The sequence below is a fragment of the Nycticebus coucang genome, chromosome 21, assembly GCF_027406575.1.
Source record: "Nycticebus coucang isolate mNycCou1 chromosome 21, mNycCou1.pri, whole genome shotgun sequence".
NCBI lineage: Eukaryota > Metazoa > Chordata > Mammalia > Primates > Lorisidae > Nycticebus > Nycticebus coucang.
Window position 1 is genome coordinate 45,193,731 of NC_069800.1, and position 21,122 is coordinate 45,214,852.

General features: G+C 43.8%; 1 protein-coding gene across 4 annotated transcripts in view; it reads left to right on the top strand.

The window, feature by feature from the left end:
* Positions 1–11,239: 11,239 nt before the first annotated feature.
* RALGAPB (Ral GTPase activating protein non-catalytic subunit beta) overlaps positions 11,240–21,122 on the top strand; it is a 117,313-nt gene continuing 107,430 nt past the window's right edge. For 3 of the 4 annotated variants that reach the window (XM_053573878.1, XM_053573879.1, XM_053573880.1), the window contains exon 1: positions 11,267–11,499. The gene's annotated coding sequence lies outside the window, so the exon portion shown is untranslated. Of the gene's footprint in view, positions 11,500–21,122 lie in introns of all 4 variants that reach the window. The other variant, XM_053573877.1, reaches the window with a different exon arrangement.

Below are 21,122 nucleotides of genomic sequence, written 5' to 3' on the forward strand. Positions count from 1 at the left end.
CCTGCTGCTGCTGCTGCCTTTTTTTTTTTTTTTATTGGTACCTCCATGTGCCAGCAAGCCTAGGTGGAGAGAAAGTGGGTGACAAGGGCAGGTTTTCATTCATTGAGACTTTCCACTTGGCACACTCCTAAGGTTTGACTTAGGAGATATAAGATGGGATGTAGGATTTAGACTAGAGTTAACAATCCCAAGTGTGTCCGGGGGCTTGAGTTTAGAAGAGAAAGGAACTGTTAGATTGAGTTGACAAGGGAACATATCAGTCAGGGCTTGGAAGAGGGGATGATGATAGGGGTGGACTTAGAGATGAAGGCAGAGGGTAAAGCCCTTTAGGAAGGCAGGAGTGCCCTGAGCTCAGCTGGTGAAAGTACATGAGCTGAATTTAGGGAGATGATTTGGAGCAGAGGTGAGAGTGAGGTGGATGAGGAATAGCTGCCCGTGGCATGCAAGTGCCTGCCATTGGTGTTTCTGTTACCACAGGTGGATTTGGTCTTTAGGGATTATGTTTAGTAGCAGTTCCCATGGTGATGTGCTCAGCACACGTTTACATCACTACCTGTGAGCACGTGTTACTCTGTCCTCATTCCTCAGCTACACCCACACATGGTAGAAAGTGGGCAATTGGTCCCATTCCTTCAGTCGAAATTGATAGCATTGTGACTGGAGCTGAAATGGAAACCAAACAATCAGGTACCTTGATGGCTTCTGCCAGTAGAAGACATTCTTGGGGGCTGAAGAGTCAGTTCTGGCGATCATTTCTAGCAGAGAGCCTTATTTCTGTCTTGCCCCCTGCCTTAATTCTGACCCAGGAACTGTCTGAAACCTCCCATTTACTCCCTTGAAGATTCCCCACCCTACCACAACCCTTCTCTGGCCAGTTTCATCCAACTGTGTCCCTTTTCCTTTAGTGAGAAATGAACACATTTTCTCCAACTTGGCCAAAGTTCCCTCCTTTGCTGAGCTCACTATTTTTATTTAATTAATTAATTTTTTTTAAATTCTTTTTTAAAATTTTTGTATTTTTTTTTTACTAAATCATAGCTGTGTACATTAATGTAATCATGGGGTACCATGCACTGGTTTTATATACAATTTTAAATATTTTCATCACATTTATCAATATAGCCTTCCTGGCATTTTCTTAGTTATTGTGTTAAGACATACATATCTGGCTGCTGTGCCTGAGCGAGCACCAGCCATCCCTTAATAAATCATTCATTTCAAAAAAAAAAAAAAAGACATACATATTCTACATTTAGTAAGTTTCACATGTATCCTTGCAAGATGCACCGTAGGTGTGGTCCCACCAATCATCCTCCCTCGACCCCTCCATTTCCCCTTTCCCCATATTCTTAGGCTATAATTGGGTTATAGCTTTCATTTCTAAAATTAGTTTCATAGCATATTTATTTATTTTTTGAGACACAGTCTCAAGCTGTTGCCCTGGGTAGAGTGCCATGGCATCATCATAGCTCACAGCAACCTCCAACTCTGGGCTCAAGCGATCCTCTTGCCTCAGTTTTTCTATTTTTAGTAGAGACAGGGTCTCACTGTTGGTGAAGCTGGTCTCAAACTTGTGAGCTCAAGCAATCCACCCGCCTCAGCCTCCCAGAGTGCTAGGATTACAGGTGTGAGCCACCGCATCTGGCCCTAGCTCACTATTTTTAATGAAGTTGTCTTGTTGATTGGTGCCTTGACATTGATAGACCTCTCCTTAAAAACTGCTAGGCAATGGGCAGTGCCTGTGGCTCAAAGGAGTAGGGCACCGGCCCCATATGCCGGTGGTGGTGGGTTCAAACCCAGCCGCAGCCAAAAACTGCTAGGCAGCTTCACTTCAGCTGTTAGGAGCATATCTATAGCACACCCCTTCCTCCTTTTTGTCTGTCTCCCCTTCTTTCTCATGTCATAGTTTTCCTGACTTACTACCTCAGTCCTGCAGCGTGGGAGGTGTCCCTGATGCCTTGTTTAATCTGTCTTATAGGAGGGGACAGCGATGGAGTACTAAGAAAGAGGGAGGAGGTGAGATTGTCATGGAGTGGTGGATGGGAGTCTCAGGGCTGTAGGAGTAGGATGCTTATCGTGCCTGGCTCAGCCCACCATCACCAAAATCTAACTAGTAAGCCAGACTGGCTGATTGTGGAGGGGTCCCTCATTTCTTGCTGTTTCTGTGCATTCTACTGTACTGGCTGGATGTGAAGGTCAGTGAATTACTGTGTTGGAAGCTGTTAGCATAGCACGTGGCTCACAATAAGCACTCAATAAAGAATAGCTCTTCTCAGTTTTAACTTAGTCACTTCTGAATTCTAAGTGATCTTATGGCCAGCCCAGCCTCTTAGGCCTTCCTTCCCCTGTCCTCTACCACCCTCACCCCACCCACCCCTCAGCCTCTAGCCTGGACTTCCTGTTCTCCAGAGGAGACCTGCCAGGGCTTGCTCACTGTCTATGACCTGCCTGGCTACCCTCACATCCAAGCAGCCGGGGGCCCCAGCCACTCTACCACTTAAGGTTCCTGACTGTGTACTCCTCTGGCCAGTGGGTCTGGAATGCACCCTCCACTTGCGACTCAGCAGGCTGAGCTGTGTCACTTCCTTCAGGAAGCCCTTGTTGGCTAAATCTCCACCCAGACTGGATTCACTGCCTCTCCTTGCATTCCTATCAAGCATAAATTATGCACACCACAATTCTAGGAAGTGGTAAACAAAACAGGCAAAAGAGCATGTCCCTGCTGAGTACTCACATTTTAGAGGACAGGGACTACCAAAACGAAGTGCTCAAATAGGTGGTATGCTAGAGAAGTGATAAGGGGAAAGTCACAAAGCAGGGAAACAAGACAGGTCGGCTGGGTGACAGCAGGGGGAGCACGGGGAGTGGCAGTTTAAAGTGAGTAACCAGAAAGGCCACACCTGGGACGTGTGACCAGAGTAAAGTGAGGAGCCCTCACCTTTCGGCTTACCACAGCCTGTTCAAGCCACTATCATAGCAGGGACCAGGGATGGTAGGAAGCTTTTCTCCTGGATACCAGGCCCAGTGAACTGAGAGATGACAGGCGTCTGAGGCCACTGCAGTGCTGCTCCTGATTAGGATCATCTGCTGTGCTGTGGCGAGGGGGCAGCCGAGTTAAGCCAGAATGAACTGGTGAGCACCAGGTGGGCACGTCTAGAGGTCAGGCTCTGTACCTACCAGGTCCCCATCCCCTGGCTCCCAACCACAGCTCAGTGATCTAGGGACATGTAGTTACCCAAGGGTAGACATTGATGGGCCTAACCTAGCACCTTGGTCCAGGACCAATAGCAGAGATAACTAAGCCGGGCCATTTATCTTCTTGGGATGTTCTGATTATATCAAGGAGCTCGGTGATTGGTTGTAGGAACAGAATCAGGAAGACAGAATAATTAAATCTTAACAGCAGTGCCCAAGGACGCTGAGTCCTGAGCTCCTGTTGTGGGAAAGAGAATTGTTTCTACAACTCTTATAGCTGGAAAATGATATTCCAATTTAGAAACCACATTTGTGCTCCACAAGTCCTGACCGGGAGCAGTACTCTAACTTGGCAGGGGTTCAATTTTCCCTGAGTTTTTATAAGGCTTGGCCACTGGACCAAGAATCTTCCTTTTTTTTTTTTTTTTTTGCAGTTTTTGGCCGGGGCTGGGTTTGAACCCGCCACCTCCAGCATATGGGGCTGGCACCCTATTCCTTTGAGCTACAGGTGCTGCCCCCTTCTTTTGCCTTTTTTCATGAAACACTTTAAATTCACCACTACTGTCCCCATTACTAAAGTGAATAAAATGAGTCTCTGCTCATTTCAGTAGAAAGTTCACCAGCATGGTGCCTGACAAGGGGAAGTTGCTTAGTGACCTTTGGGGATGAAGAAGGAGATGGCAGTGGTCTTTACAACGTGCACTAGGAATAGCTTAGACAAGACCCTCTTTCTGGCTTGGCGCCCGTAGCTCAGTAGTTAGGGCTCCGGCCACATGGTGGGTTGGAACCCAGCTGGGGCCTGCTAAACAATAGTGACAACAATAACAACAACAACAAAAGATAGCTGGGCGTTGTAGCAGGTGCCTGTAGTCCCAGCTACTGGGAGGCTGAGGCAAGAGAATCACTTAAGCCCAAGAATTTGAGACTGCTGTGAGTTCTGATGCCGCAGCACTCTACCGAGGGTGACATGGTGAGAATGTCTCAAAAAAACAAACAGGGTGGCACCTGTGGCTCAGTTGGTAAGGCGCCGGCCCCATATACGGAGGGTGGCGGGTTCAAACCCGGCCCCGCCGAACTGCAACCAAAAAATAGCCGGGCATTGTGGCGGGCGCCTGTAGTCCCAGCTACTCAGGAGGCTGAGGCAAGAGAATCGCTTAAGCCCAGGAGTTGGAGGTTGCTGTGAACTGTGTGATGCTATGGCACTCTACCGAGGGCCATAAAGTGAGACTCTGTTTCTACAAAAAAAAAAAAAAAAAAAAAGACCCTCTTTCTCTGAGACTACAACTGCCATGTCACTCACTTAACCTGCATCGGATTGGGAGGTGGCCTGGTGAAGTCATTAAAGAGCCTGTCAACTTCTGATGTGGTCATGTAATTGCTGGGGGGGCACATTCTTTTGCTTCCCGGAACCTCAGTTTCTAGCTATAATTTGACCATCGGAATAGCACTTACCCCAAATAGCAAGGATTAAATAAAATGATGCATGTTAAGTGCATGACGTAGTACCTGCCTTGTTCCAAGTGCTCAATAAATGTCAGCTATTTTTATTTCATGAGCAGGTATAGCTTGTTGATAATTAAAATGAACAAAATATAAAATGTCATTATGACAGACTCATCTGTTAAGGAGACAGGAATCTTTCTTGTTTGCTAATCTGCAGACATCCCAGTGGGGTTGGTGTTAATCACTGTTACCATTGATTGGACTTTTATTAAATGCCATGCTCTGTATTAAGCCCATATATATAATTACCTCATTTAATCTTCACAACAACCCAGCGAGGTAGATTTAATTATCCTTCATTTTACAAACAAGGATACCAAGACTCAGAGAAAAGAAGGAACCTGCCTCACACCTAATGAGTGGCTCAGTTGGCTTTCCATTTCCTAGTGTATTAAGTAGTGAAAAATGTTTCAGGTTGATTTCACAAATAGCATGAGCATACCAGATTGTCAGATGCTTGTTTGTACTGGGGAACTGGAAATTGGGATATTTTACTATTCTGTTCATCTGCTTCAAATTATTGCCTATTATCCAGTCTTCCTAAAATAGTCCCCATATAAATCAACAGTCTTGCAGACTGCACTCCTGCGCCTGACATGTACAGGGACAGTAGCCACATTTTAGCCCCCACCAAAATATCAAGTGTCCTTGCCACTACTATTGTGTCTGAAACCGGAGTCATCCTAGGTCTCTAGAGCTAGAGGAAACCAGAGAAGGGTATTACCCCAGAAACAGATTAGCATCAGAACGAAGCCCGATCCTACAAGGAAACTGTTGCCTAGTACTAGAGGCCCTGGTAAAGCCGTTGGTGGCAGATTCCATAGCAGAATCAAGCTACAAGAATGGAGAGCTAGACAGAGGAAGGTTCATTTGTCCATCCAAAAATAATTCTTTTTCATCCAAAAATAATTTATTAGGCACAGTTCTGGGAATAGATAAACAATAATGAATGAGAAAGTTTCTGCCCTCAAGAACATCACATACAAGTGTCAATATATAGATAATTCTATTAATTCACACTGCAGATATTTATGTAGTAGTTACTATGTGTTAGGCCTTGCTCTAAGCTGGGCATACAGCTCTGAACAAAGCAGATGAGGGCCTGGCGTGTGGTCTCATACCTATAATCCCAGCACTTAGTGGGACTGGGGTGGGAGGATCACTTGAGGCCCAGAGTTTGAGACCAGCCTGGACAACAAGGTGAGACCCTGTCCCTACAAAAAAACAACGAAAAAATTTTTTTAATTAGCTGGGTGTGGCAGCACATGCCTGTAGTCCCAGGTACTCTGGAGGCAAAGGCAGGAGGATCACTTAAGCCTGGGAGTACGAGGTTGCAGTGAGCTATGATGATGCCAGTGCACTCTAGCCTTGTTAACAGAGCAAAACCGCATCTGTTAAAGAAAAAACAGTAAGGAAAACCCCCAAACAAGGTGACCAGTCTCATGAGGTTTATGGAACAACGCTGTCCAATAAAAACATAATGTGTGCCACCTATATAATTAAAAAATCTCCTAGTAGCCACATTAAAGAAATGAAAAGAATCAGGGAAAATAAATTTTGGTAATATATTTTATTTAATGCACTACATCAAAGAATATTTTCATTTCAACATGTAATCAATATTAAAAAGTATCAAGGTTTTTTCCCCCAAACTAAGTCTTTGAAATCTGGTGTGTATTTTATATCTCATGTAAAGAGATATATATATTTTAAATCTCAGTTTAGACTAGACACATTTAGGGTGCGTACATGTGACTAGTATACCTTATTAGACATCATACATTTAGACCAGAAGGGGTTTGAGGATACTTCCTTTTACAGGAAGGCTGCTGCATCTTATGGGGGCGTAAAAGAAGCTGCTCCAGCCTGGGTCTCCTATTCTCTGATAACCCCTCTTCCTCATCCCGGTAAAGCAGGGCCAGGTATATAATGAGTGTGCCTGATGGAATCCCATATTGTATTCCAGTGCCTTCTGGACACAGGACACCAAGACCTGGGTATGTTTCTCTTGTGCAAGCCCTCCCTACTCAGGTTAACCTGAGTGTGCCCAAAGTTTGTTCATTCATTCAGTCAATACTTGTTTATTGTGCATCTGCTAAGTGTTACCTTCTATGCTAAGCACTAGAAATACACACTGTAAACACAGCCATTTGTTAGCTCACAGTCAAATTAAAGAAGTTAACTACAGGGACACATATCTACAAAGTAATCGTTAAAAACCGTGAGACATGCTACAGAGGAAGTGTGAAAGGTGCTGCAAGATTAAACAGGAACACTTGACCTCTTAGGAGTCAAGGAAATAGAGTTAACTGACCAAAGAGGAGAGTGATCCATGGCTGGGCGCGGTGGGTCAACCTGTAATCCTAGCACTCTGGGAGGCAGAGGCAGGTGGATTGCTTGAGCTCATGAGTTTGAGACCAGCCTGAGCAAAAGCGAGATCTCTGTCTCTACTGAAAATAGAAAAATTGAGGCAAGAGGATCACTTGAGCCTGAGTTGGAGGTTGCTGTGAGCTATGATGCCATGGCATTCTACCCAGGGCAACAGCTTAAGACTCTGTCTCAAAAAAAAAAAAAAAAAAAGGAAAGTGGTTCACACACAAGAGCAGCATGGAGGATGTGGGGAGGAGTGCAATGCTGGCCAATGTGCACGGAGTGCAGCCTGGAGCGGTGTCAGAGCACTGGTGTCAGAATCACACAGATATGGTTTAACTCAGATAGTGAACTGGGGTGGCAAGTTTCAATCTCTCTGCGTCTCAGTTATCTCCTTTACAGGAATGTGGCAAAGATTAAACTGACTGATGTATCAGAGCTCTTGGTGTGGTGGATGGCCTGATCCATCCACTGTTAAATTATTGATTTCTCTTGTTATTTATTGAACATGCTTCTGCACCATGCCAAGAAGATGGCCAAGGTTTGTGTTTTTTACCTTGACTTGGGGACTTCGGGGCTGAAGGCCTCAAAGTAGAAGTTTCTAGAGAAGTAGAGTCAGACTCACTTCCTTCATTTTTTCCCTTAATTTTATTAGAAGTTTGAACTATACAAGTAATGATTCTGTAAATATAAAATTATTTTGGAATAAGTTTAGATTACATAATTTAAAACCTAGTAGAGAGAGTCCGCATATCCCTTCACCCAGCTTTCCCTAATATAGCATCGTATGTAACCAGGGTGCATTTGTCAAAACTAAGAAATCAACATCAATAACCTTACCATTTGGCTTGGCGCCTGTGGCTCGAGTGGCCAAGGCACCAGCCACATACACCTGAGCTGGTGGGTTCGAATCCAGCCCGGGCCCACCAAACAATGATGGCTACAACCAAAAAATAGCTGGGCGTTGTGGTGGGTGCCTATAGTCCCAGCTACTTGGGAGGCGGAGGCAGGAGAATCGCTTGAGCCCAGGAGTTGGAGGTTGCTGTGAGCTGTGATGCCACAACACTCTACCAAGGGCAACAGCTTGAGACTCTGTCTCAAAAAAAAAAAAGACAAAAACCTTATCATTCACCGAACAGCAGATTCTCTCTGGATTTCGTCAGTTTTCCCACTGATGTCAATTTTCTTTGCCAGGACCTCATCCAGAATATTACATTTAATCATTGTGTCTCCTTAATCTCTTCCAATTTGGAGCAGTTTCCTAGTCTTTACTTGTTTCTCATGATCTTGACTGTTTTTTTGGTTGGTGGTAATGGGGTGGGTTTTTTGTTCGTCTTGTTATTTGAGACAGGGAAAACAGGTATGCTCCGCTAAACCTGGTCAATTTTTTTTCTATTTTTATCTAGAGATAGGGTATTGCTATGTTGCTCAGGCTGGTCTGGGACTCCTGGGTTCAGGCAATCCTCCCACTTCAGCCTCCCAAAGTGCTAAGACTACAGGCTTGAGTCATTGACCCTGGGCTTTTTCTTTGTTTTGGGATGCCCTACAAGTCATGGATATTTCTGTGGGTTGTACTTTTCTTGGCTTCATCCTCAAACTTTGGCTTAGTAAACCTCCATTGATTAAGATGTTGGCCTCAGTCACTTATTTTGGGTTGTCAGATATATGGTTTTACATCACCCATAGGTGGATAACTTGTTCTCAGAGATTGTGCCTCATTGATAAGAACTATAAATATTAGTCTTACCTCGCATATGTAGGAAAATGTGAATAATAAGCTATCTTTTCATCATGTTAAATTGACCATTTGGAATTTCGTTTCATAAATGTAGGATACCATGTCTTCCAATCATGTTTTGACCTCTTTTGGCCAAAATCGCTGCATTTCTTGAATATAGTCACTTTTGATGTTGACTGTATCCCCACCTTCCACATGCCACAGTGGGAAGTACATCAAGGGGCCTGTGAACAGAGTGAGAAAAGCAGTCTGATTCATCTAAGAGACTTCCATCTCTTATTCTCCATGGCTTAATACCAATGACAGAATGATGTCATCACTTGGAGCGGAGGCATGAAAGCACATTAATGGGAAGTGCATATGTTGTTGTGGAACATTTGAAAAGCCCTCAGAGGATGTTATGAATTGAATGTGTGTGTATGTGTACCCCAACCCCAACAATTCGTATGTTGGAGCCCTAACTCTCATATGATGGTATTAGGAGGTGGGGCTTTGGGAAGTAGATTTAGATAAGGTCATGAGGGTGGAGCCCTCATTGGGTTAGTCCCCAGTAAGAAGAAGAGACAGATACCAGAGCTTTCTCTTTCTACCATGTGATGACACAGCAAGAAGACAAGCTGGGAAGAGGACTCTTACCAGGAACCAGGTGGGCCAGCACTTTGATCTTAAGACTGGTCAGTCTTCAGAATTGTGAGAAATAAATGTCTATTGGTTAAGCCACCCCATCTGTGATATTTTGTTATAGCAATCTGAGCAGACTAGAAGATAGGCATGTCCCATCCTGGAGGACAGACTGAGAAGTGATATGGAGTATGCCAGAGGGGATGAGGTGACCACCTTGAGACCAGCGGAGAAAGGGGGTGCATAACTAAAGTATGTGTGCCACCACACATCCCCCTCCTAAACATCACCCTGGCTACATTAGGCTGGAGGTATCACTTCAGTCTGAACACAGAGGTACAAGCTAAGACATGGACCCATACAAGGAGCATTTGCAGTGGACTATGTCCATTGTGAGAATCACCCCAAATCAGCATGTCACCACCATTTTTGACAGCCTAATCTCATATACTCTGGTGAGGGAAACATTGTCCCAGCCAGCAGGAATGAGCTGCTTGCCAGGCTGTCTTCTTTGAACGAGATCTGGCTGTGATGACTTCATGAATCAGAGTCCTGGAGTTCCTCAGGGCATCTGGTCGACCCTCCATACATGTGAGAGATAAACAAGACTAAGGAAGAGAGTAAGAGTACCCTGAAGAAGAGAAATGGCAAATGGGACACACAGGGGATGGACTTGGTCTGGGCCTGGGTTGCCCTGCCTGGATGGCACTGCTGTCCCTGGCCAGTCCCAATCACTGGAGAAAGACTTGGAAAATTTCAAGGCAGAGAATTCTGGCCAATAAGACCCAGGAGTCCGAGTTCAGCCTGAACAAGGTAGCAAGACCCAGTCACTAGAGAAAAAAAATAAAATTTAGCCAGGCATGGTGGCATGTGCCTGTAGTCCCCACTTAGGAGGCTGAGGGAGGATTGCTTAAGGAAACACTCCTCTGTTTTATCCTTTCTGTGAAGATATCAGTTCCCTTTTTACACCTATCTCCATGGTCTCTTCTGAGAGTAAGGAGGAGTCAGCATCTTCTTTGCTTTCTTCTGCTCTTTTCAGACAGCCTGCCTTTAGCACTTCTTAACACCCTGTTCCTCCTTCTCTAAATATCCAAGGTCAATCTCAAGGATAAGTCCTTGGTGAAGAACTCCACCATACCTCCCTCCTCTTCTCTCTTAGCCCGAGTTTCTTCCCAAGATACATAATTAAATTATTGAAAATTGTATTATTTACAAAAGGTCTGGTGCATTGCAGGTGCTCAAACTAGTAACTCTTGCTATTATTATTGTCTTGCTATTATTATTAATGTCTTATCTCCTTCATCAGACGCAGATTCTTAATGGGAGGCTCCGAATTATATGTCTGATTCATCTTTGTAACCTACACCAGGCCTGGCATACAGCATTGCTCATAATTAATGCTGTGCCCATGTAATAACGATAGAGCTTCATTTCAAAGTAAAAATACTATAATGGAAGAGATGTGAAAAATTCCTAGAACCTGGGTGGTGGCCAGATTCTTGAAGAGAAGTCCCTCACTACGTACGCGGTGAAAACAGGTAGAGTTTGGCTTGTCATAAGATTCACAGGGACGCAGGTGGAGTGCCTCCCCCGTACTGCGATGAGGTAGGCGCCTCCGTCATTTTACTCCTCCCTCTCCATTTGGTCCGGAAAGGAAAAGAGGGAATGCGCCCCGCGCGGCGAGCCGGGATAGCTGCGCACGCGCAGCTTCCGGCTCTATGTCTTGGGAATTATTTGACGCCACCTGTCCGGTTCTGGGAAGTCTCTGATCAGGCGCACCGCGCACGCGCAGTGGCCCACTTGGCTGGGGAGTTATTTGACGCCGCCGCCCCTGGCAGTCGGAAGTTGCTTGAGTGGATCTCAGCCGGCCGGCCCGACTGGCCTTCGTCATCCCCCGGCGCCCTGGGGGAGTCGCGGACGGGTGGACAGACCGACCGCCTGAGGACGGCCGGCCCGGACGGTGAAAGCGCCGGACCTATGGCGCGGGTCGCGTGAGGCCGAAGGCCAAGTGCGGCCGGCGGCGGCAGCGGTGGCGCCCGCCCCAGCGATGCGGGCCCCGCCCGTCGCCTCAGGTAACTGGGCGGCTGGCCCTCCCGCGGCCGGACCCTCCCCTCTCCATTTCCCTCCTCCCCTTCGGGCGGTTCCGGGACGGCTGAGGCTCGTTTCTGTGTTCGGGGTGGTCCTGGGGCCCGGCCTTTGGAAGCGCATCCTTGAATTTTGCTGGACCCACCGGGGCGGGGGAAGCTTGGCTCTGGAGTCGGCGGCTTCTGTCGAGTTTGTGCAAACCCGGTCTATTCCTTGGGAGCTGCTCGGGCCCGGCAAAGCTCTTTCCTGGCAACCTGGGGGAGGGGGCGGGTCTGGAGCTGAACGAGACAACTCCGGCGAAGAATTTGGTCCAGCAGGAAGGTTGGGCGAGTTGCTGCCGCCCAGTGGGGATGATGCTGCCCATTGCACAGTGACACTCAGATGAAGAAGAGTTAATGATGAGCATAAACACCTAACCCCCTTTAAGCGCTTATTATCGGTGAGGCTTTGTGCCAGGCCATTACGTTCACCACGTCTAACTTCACATCTCTTTTAGGTTGGATTATTATCCCCATTTTACTGACGAGGCAACTGAGGCCCTGAGTCACTTACTTGCTCAAGGTCACACAGTTGGTAATTTGAACCCAAGTAGTCAGACTCCTGAGTCCAAATTCTTAACAATTAGGTCAGTGGCTCTCCAACTTTCCTGCCTGGTAGAAACACCTGGGAGCTTTTAAAGATTTCCAGTGTCCATGTAGCACCGCTGGCTAATTAAATCCGAATGTCTGTCTGGTGGGTGAAAGACAGACATCATTTTTTTTTTTTTTTTTTAAGATGCCCCAGTGATTCCAGTGTGCAGCAAAGTTTGGGAACTGCATGTAACATGATGTTCCTGCATCTCAAAAGGTGTCTCAGTGTTTCTCCGACAGGAGCTTGTTAAAAATGCACATTCCACTGGCAAGAGATCTTTTCATTAGGCCCACAAAGTACACCTTGTGAAAGGCTGTTGCTGGGAAGTAACTTTCTCGGCAGGAATTCTGAGTAAGCTGGGCTAATTAAAATGTATACATCTCATAGAGAACTGTTGGTTTGCAACTTTCCTGAATATACAGTACTCGTGTAGTATGTCTAACCTTGGGTGTTGTTGGCATATGCTCTTCCTCTGTCTAGGTCGTCTTCTGTCCACACTTTCTGGGCATTTCACCCAAATGCAACACTTCTGCTGTCTCTCATAAACATCCACTTATCTTTTACTTCCTGTCTGTGGCTGCAATTCCAAACATTCTCTTCAAGATGCTTCTATTTCTGATCCCCACCCACTTTGAGCCCTTTCTGTCTGCTCTTGGTACCATCCTAATGGAACTCCCTATACTATTATTATTCTGTGTTGAAATTCTATTCCTTCTACTAAATTATGAACCAGCTTCAGTGCAGAGAAAGTTTTTTTGAACCTTGTATTCCTTTCTGTGCTTTCACATACAGACTCACAAAGTTTTTACTGAATAGAATGTTTGAGTCCTTTTTATGATACAGATAGACCATGTTGCAAACAGATTCTTCTCTATTTTTCATTTTGTAAAAAATGTTTGGTAGTTCTTAGCTTACAGAATTTGGGGGGTTTTTTTGCTCGGGAATCTTCATTAGGTTCATTAATTTACCCACTCTGCACATTGATTTCTTGCTAATTATAAGGCATTAATTATATCAGTCTAACCATGTGCATTCAATATGGGTTGATTTTTAATGTCTGATTTTAACAGTCAATTTTTTAGCAAAAGCCCTTAGACCTTTGCATGTGTTCCCCACATCGTTATCTGAAAAGGTGTTTAGTTGTCCTCCACTAAATGCTATTGTTGATACCTGGAAAATACAAGTAGAAAAGAAATAAAAATAAGAAAATACAGGTAGATGGAATTGCTATTGGTAATAGTTGATCCTGTTTACTAGGAGAGATGACATAAGTACTTAATGAAGAGTAAAATTATGATGTCAGAGGAATTTATAAACTTAGCAGATGTATTTATTACAGAATGCCTGAACTGCTATTGCCCCACATATTTACAAGTTTTAAAGGTGTTAGCCCAATAATTCTAATTGTATTTGTTCTTGGCTTGGATTAAAACAGTGTAAGGTTTATAAAAGTAGGTGAGTGTGTGTGAAGGTCATTATGAAGAGGTTTTTAGACAATAAAGTTTTTTTTTTTTTTTTTTTTTGTAGAGACAGAGTCTCACTGTACCGCCCTCCGGTAGAGTGCCGTGGCGTCACACGGCTCACAGCAACCTCCAAGTCTCGGGCTTACGCGATTCTCTTGCCTCAGCCTCCCAAGTAGCTGGGACCACAGGCGCCCGATGGCGCCTGTGGCTCAGTGAGTAGGGCGCCGGCCCCATATGCCGAGGGTGGCGGGTTCAAACCCAGCCCCGGCCAAACTGCAACCAAAAAATAGCCGGGCGTTGTGGCGGGCGCCTGTAGTCCCAGCTGCTCGGGAGGCTGAGGCAAGAGAATCACGTAAGCCCAAGAGTTAAAAGGTTGCTGTGAGCTGTGTGATGCCACGGCACTCTACCCGAGGGCGCTACAGTGAGACTCTGTCTCTACAAAAAAAAAAAAAAAAAAAGTTTTTTTTTATAGCAGTTAAATATGGAAAAGTATGTAGATTGAATTTAAAAGTACACATTTTATATAATCTTCTGTAAAGTGTAAGGATTGTTACAGAAATATTTTCTTGGTTCAGTTTTATGCTCTTTGCTCAAGTTTTAGGCTAACACTCATGGAACTAATAGGACAATTCATGTTCAATACAGATACTCAAGAAACTTGCCCTTGTTTCTCTGATCAGATATGGACAGAGTATCCAGTTCTGGCCTAAGCGCATGGAAGAAACTCAGTGTTTAAGCCTGAGGCTTAAGTCTCTAGCTGACTTTCAAAGTAAAGGTAAAATTCCACATGCTTAAAGACCAAAAATGACTCTAATCATGACAGCCTGAGACCTAGAAATGGATCTCATTTAATGTGAGGTACCCATCAGTGTTAACAGGTATGTTTCCTGACATGTGCAAAGGCTTTCTGGACAGAATAACATGCTTTTCTGTGGTGCAAAATAATTAAAGTTTTAGAATTAAGGTACATGGAGTTTCATTCTAACTTTTTGTATATGAAGAAAGTGTATCACTTGCTCAAGGCTACATAGTTAGCTTCTAGCCCCTGTAGGCCTTCTTTCTCTGGACATAGTGCCCCCCTTTCACACCAGTCCTCTTCATGAGAGAGGATGTCTTGTTTATTGTTGTTTGTGTGTGCACATCAGTGTCTTTGTGTTTGTGTATGGGATGGGGAAGTGGAGAGAGTGGTCTCCTATGTTTGAGATATGCAGTTAGATATGCAGATGCTTTTTGACTTGGAATACATCCTGATAAACCTATCATAAATTGAAAAGAATGTAAGTTTATTTATTTATTCATTTTTGAGACAGTCTCACTTGGTCACCTGTAGAAGAGTGCCATGGTGTCTTAGCTCATAGCAACCTCAAACTTTTGGGTTCAAGTGATCCCCTTGCCTCAGCTTCCGAAGTACCTGGGACTACAGGTGCCTGCCACAATGCCCAGCTATTTTTCTCGGGGCGGCTCCTGTGGCTCAAAGGGGCAGGGCGCCAGTCCCGTATGCCTGAGGTGGCGGGTTCAAACCCGGCCCGGCCAAAAACTGCCAAAAAAAAAAAAAGAGATAGCGTCTTGCCCTGGCTCTGGCTGGTCTCGAAACTGAGGTCAAGCAATCCACCCACCTAGATCTCCCAAGTGCTGGGATTACAGGTGTGAGCCACCGTTCCCAGCCCAAAACAAGTTTAAAATGCATTTAATACACCTAATCCAACTGAACATAATGGCTTAACCTAGCCTACCTTAAATGTGCTCAGAACACTTACATTAACCTATAGTTGGGCAAAATCCTCTAACACAAAGCCTGTTTTATAATACGCCATTAAATATATCGTGTAATTTATTGAACATTGTATTGAAAGTGAAAGACAGATTGGTTGTATGGATACTTGAAGTATAGTTTCTACTGCATGAGTATTACTCTTACATCGCAGTAAAATTGAGCATTGTAATTCAAGGACCGTCTGTATAGTGAGTGCTTTGTGCATGACGTTTTGCTATATAAACTGAGAAAATGAAGATAAATAAGACACAGCCCCAGTACTCAAGGAGTCTGTAGTCTAATCAAAGTTGTGACAGAAATAATAGTACAGTATCTCATCTGGCTCTGTCAATTAGAATTTTCTGCAGTCATAGACCTGTATCTATGCCTGCTTTGTCCAATATGGTAGCCCTAGCCAAATATCTCTTAAGCATTTAAAATGTGGTTAGTGTAACTAAGGAAGTAGGTTTTTTGTTTAAATAGTTTACATTTAGAACAATTAAAAAAATTATTTTGAGACAAGGTCTTACTCTGTCACCTAGGCTAGCATCCAGTGGTATGATTGTATCGATAGCTAACTGCAGCCTCGAACTCTTAGGCTCCAGTTATTCTCCCACCTCAGCCTCTCAAGTAGCTGGGAATACAGGCATGTGCTGCTTAAAAATTTTTAAATTAAAAATATTAAAATAAAAACCTAAGTTTTAGTAGTTACATGTGGCTACTGCAGTGGACAGCAGATCTGAGGCACAGATGATGAGAACTGTGGTGGTACTGGTGAGGGGCAGACAATTTTCCTTGGGTAGATTAGGCAAAAGCCACCAGTTTCCATGTTTGGGGAGAGATACCTGCAGAATCTGTCTTTTCCCCTCATAATTCAGGTGTTTGATAGGATTCCTAATGGTTACCTGATGCATAGGTGAGTACATTCCTTTTTTGCCAACATAATTGATGTTTGCCTTATGAGTCTACGACAGATGTTTGAACTCTGGTCTTTTTTGCCTTTATTAATCATAAAGTTATATGGCTGAACTTGAGTGTATCTGTGTGCCTTAAAATCCCACACAGTTCATTTATCTGCTTAGTGTTTTGGTGCTCTGTATCCTATTTTTCCCTAAGAGAAATAGGCATATCTTATAATGTATACTTTACATTTGTGTGTCTTAGAATGTGTTGATTTATGGTGTTTTATCTGATTCAAGTCACTTTAGCTAGCACTGCAGGTGTTCTCCCTGTTTTATAGGTGAGGAAACTGATAAAGAGATGCCACGTGACTTGTTCAAGGTCATATGGTAAGGTGTGAAATCAGTTTAAAAGGAAGCAGTAATGCACATCGAGGCAAGAAGTAGAGTTGCTTGTCCTAGGTCTGCTTTTACTTGATTTGTTTTGTTTAGCCTTGTTTTGTTTCCTTGCTTAGTGGCTATTGATGACTGTCTTACTTAACCTTCCAGGTTAAGAGTTGTTAGAGTAAATGAAGTAACATGTAAAAGTTCTTTGAGAATGATCATTTATACAGAGGTACATTGTTATCAAGCAAGAACTCAAGCAGTTTTTCTGTCATGCTGACTTTGTAACTCATCACATCAGTTATCATGTTGAATACTACCGTAGTATGGTGCCATTGATTTCTCTTCCTCACTGTGAAACTTTCTCTTGGGGCAACCCTTATGTTATTTATATTTGCATTCCTCAATCCCAGGACAAACCTGACATGTAGCAGGTGTTTATATGTTTGTTTAATTAAATAACATGTTTGGATTTACTTTACAAAGTTTTAAAAACATTTTTTTCTCTGTAGTTAAACTTGAAGTTCCTTGGGAAAAAAGATGACATTATTCACTATTGTATTCACTGTTCTTGGTGCATAGAGGACATATAATAAATAATAGTTGAATCAATTGATGTAATTAATGTCAGGCTGCGGTCTTAGTATGTCTACCACTGTATTGATTATTTTAGTAATTTGTCATTTAGACCAAACTTGCAAGTTACTCTGCAGTGGTGCTTACAAACCAGAAGTTGTTACCCAGTGCACAGTCACCCGATAATAGAAATCTCCAGAGGGAGTACCTAATGGGTACATGTATGTAGAATTGGGAAGAATGTTAAGGAAATTGCAGGGAGCATTGTCATCTTTTTCCTCTTCCTCCTATAATATTTACTTCTGGAGAACTGAAGTTGGAAACTTCTCCATTAGCAGCTCAGATTGATAGTAGATAGCCTATCTCGGGAGGAGACTCATAGGATCTTTAACACAGCAGTCAAAGCCCTTAATCATCTGACTTCAGTTATATCTGTATTTCTCATTGTAGTGCCCAACCCCCATCCCCAGTATATTAACCATGTGGGAGTTTGCTTTTCTACTGTACCTTCAGCCTACTTGGACACTTTCATCAAATTAATGGAAATTTAGTTCTCTTGTATCATTCTTATGATAAAGTTAAACTTTCTCTCATTCTCTGCCTCCAGTTTTTCACTGAATGATTGATTGAGACAGAGTCTCACTCTGTTGCTTGGGTTAGGATGCAGTGGTTTCATTATAGATCACTGCAACTTCAAACTCTTGGGCTCAACAGATCCTGTCTTCCGAATAGCTAGGACTAAAGATGTGCACCACCATGCCTGGCTAATTTTTAATTATTATCATTATTATTATTTTTGAGACAGAGTCTCATTTTGTCACCCTCAGTAGAGTGCTATGGCGTCATAGCTCACAGTAACCTCAAATTCCTGGGCTCAAGTGATCCTCTTGCCTCAGCCTCCTAAGTAATTGGGACTACAGGTGTCCACCACAGCGCCTGGTGGGGTTTTTTTGTTGTTGTTGTTTTCTCTTTTTTTTTAGAGACAGAGTCTCACTCAGTCACACTGAGGTTGAGTGCCCTCGTGTCATAGCTCACAGCTACATCAAACTCTTGGCTCAAGTGATTGTCTTGCCTCAGCCTCCCAAACTAGCTGGGACTATAGGCGCCCACCACAACACCAGCTTTTTTTTTTTTTTTTTTTAGAGATGGGGTCTTGCTCTTGCTCAAGCTGGTCTCGAACTCATGAGCTCAATCAATCCACCTGCCTCAGCCTCCCAGAGTGCTAGGATATTACAGGCATGAACCACCGCGCCAGGCTTTACATTTTTTTGTAGAAATGAGTATCACTCTGTTGCTCAGGCTGGTCTCAAACCCCTGGTCTCAAGTGACTCTCTTACCTTAGCCTCCCAAAGTGTTGGGATTATAGGAGTGAGCCAACATGGCTGGCCAGTTTTTACTGAATTAATTACAAATACCCAGTTCTAGCATTCAAAGTCCTTCAAAATTGGTCACTGCTTAACCTTACCACCTTCCACAGGTAGCCTTCCTGTCACTCTAGTTTTTTAGTTTCTGGTGCTTTTTTTTTTTTTTTCTTTACTACCTGAAGCCTTTCCTCTTATGTATTTTCTTTTCTGCCCTTATTTATTTACTTATTTATTTTGTAGAGACAGCGTCTCACTCTGTCGCTCTCCGTAGAGTGCGACAGCTCTCAGCAACCTCCAATTCCTGGGCTTAGCCGATTCTCTTGCCTCAGCCCCCCGAGTACCTGGGACTACAGGCGCCCGCCACAATGCTTGACTATTTTTTTGTTCCAGTTTGGCCAAGGCTGGGCTCGGACCCGCCATCCTCAGTATATGGGGCTAGCGCCCTACCCAATGAGCCACAGGCACCACCGTTTTCTGCCCTTTTTAAAATTCTCATTCTTACCTACTCAATTTTCTTATCTCCATCAAAATCATAACCTCCTTTCAGGTTGCAGTTAATATACCCCGTATCTGTAGTCTTCATTGATCTTACCTTGTTGTTTGCCAGCTCAACCTGTCTTTCTTTCTTTTCTTTTTTTTTTTTTTTGAGATGGAGCCTCAAACTGTTGCCCTGGGTAGAGTGCTATGGCATCACAACTCACAGCAACCTCCAACTCCTGGGCTCGAGCGATTCTCCTGCCTCCACCTCCCAAGTAGCTGGGACTACAGGCACCCGCCACAACACCCGGCTATTTTTTGGTTGCAGCCGTCGTTTGGTGGGCCCGGGCTGGATTCAAACCCACCAGCTCAGGTGTATGTGGTTGGCGCCTTAGCCACTTTAGCCACAGGCACTGAGCCTTAACCTGTCTTTCAATCAAAAGTAGTCTTTTTCTTCTGAATTCCAAAGTATCTGCCTATATAGCTATTAAAAAAATTCCATTTTGTGGCCAGATGTGGCTCACAGCTGTAATCCTAGCACTTTCGGAAGCTGAGGCAGGAGGATCACTTGGGCCCCGGAGTTCAAAAGTGAGACCCAATTTCTTCAAAAAAATAGAAAAATTAGTCAGTATGGAGGCAGGGGGATTACTTGAGCCCGGGAGCTGGAGGGCTCTGCTGTGAACCCAGATGATGCCACTGTACTATAGCACCAGTGACAGAGCAAGACCCTGTCCCAAAGGAAAAAAAAATAAGCAATTTAATGTTTTAACTTATTTATGTATAAGTCTTCGTCTTCCTAACTAAACTATAAACTAATGGAAAACAGGAACCAAGGCCTTTTAAATCTTTCTCCGTCATGGTCTTAATGCTTTGACGTGCAAAGTAAATGGTTAATAACTATTCGTTGAGTGAGTCAACTTGGTGGTCCCTGTCAATGTCCAAATTTTCACATGTATAGTCAGGATGCTGACATATACTTACCAAATTATATGATATGAAGATTTAGTAATAAAAAGTTATATCAATTGTACCAACAGTTCTGCCACTCAGTTAAAACTGTAGTTGACCTTTGAGCAACATGTGCGTAAGAGGCGCCAACCCCCTTGTGCTGTTGAAAATTGAAATATAACTCTTGACTTCCCCCCAAACTTAAATACCAATAGCCTACTGTCGACTCTATATACTGTATTCTTACAATAAAGTAGGTTAGAAAAAAGGTATTACTAAGAAAATTCTAAGAGAAAATATATTTACTATTCATTAAGTGATAGTGCATCACCATGAAGGTCTTTGTCCTTGGCTTCATATTGAATAGGATGGGGAGGAGGAAGAGGACGTGTTGATCTTGCTCTTTCAGAGTGGCAGAGGCAGAATAAAATCTGAATATAAGTGGAACCATGCAACTCAAACCTGTGTTGTCCAAGGGTCAACTGTTCTTGGTGATCCTTATAATCTTTAGTCATGTATATATCTTTATCTAGTTGTAATCATAATTTTTTTTTTTTTTTTTTTTAAAGACAGAATCTCAAGCTGTCGCCCTGGGTAGAGTGACATGGCATTATTGCTCATAGCAACTTCCAACTCGGGCTCAAGTGATCCTCTTGCCTCAGTTTTTCTATTTTTTAGTAGAGACAAGGTCTCGCCTTTGCTCAGGCCAGTCTCAGACTTGTGAGCTCAAGCAGTCCACCCTCCTCGGCCTCCCAGAGTGCTAGGATTACAAGCGTGAACCACTATGCTGGCCCATAATATGTATTTTTTCCCACCATTTAATAGCTATCATTTACTGATTGCTTACTGTGGACAAGGGCATGTTCTAAGCAGTTTACATTTGTGATTGTTTAATCACCACAACACTGAAGTAGGCTGTTATTCTGTTATCCCCACTTTACAGATGAGGATGTTTAGACAGAGAGGTAGAGTAACTTTGGCATGGTCACCCAGCTTGAAAAAGGCGTGGTTGTGATTTGAATCTAAGAAGTCTAGTTCCAGAGCCCTGGCCCTTAGCTACTCTCTTTCTTTCTTTTTTTTTTTTTTTTTCTTCAGTTTTTGGCTGGGGCTGGGCTT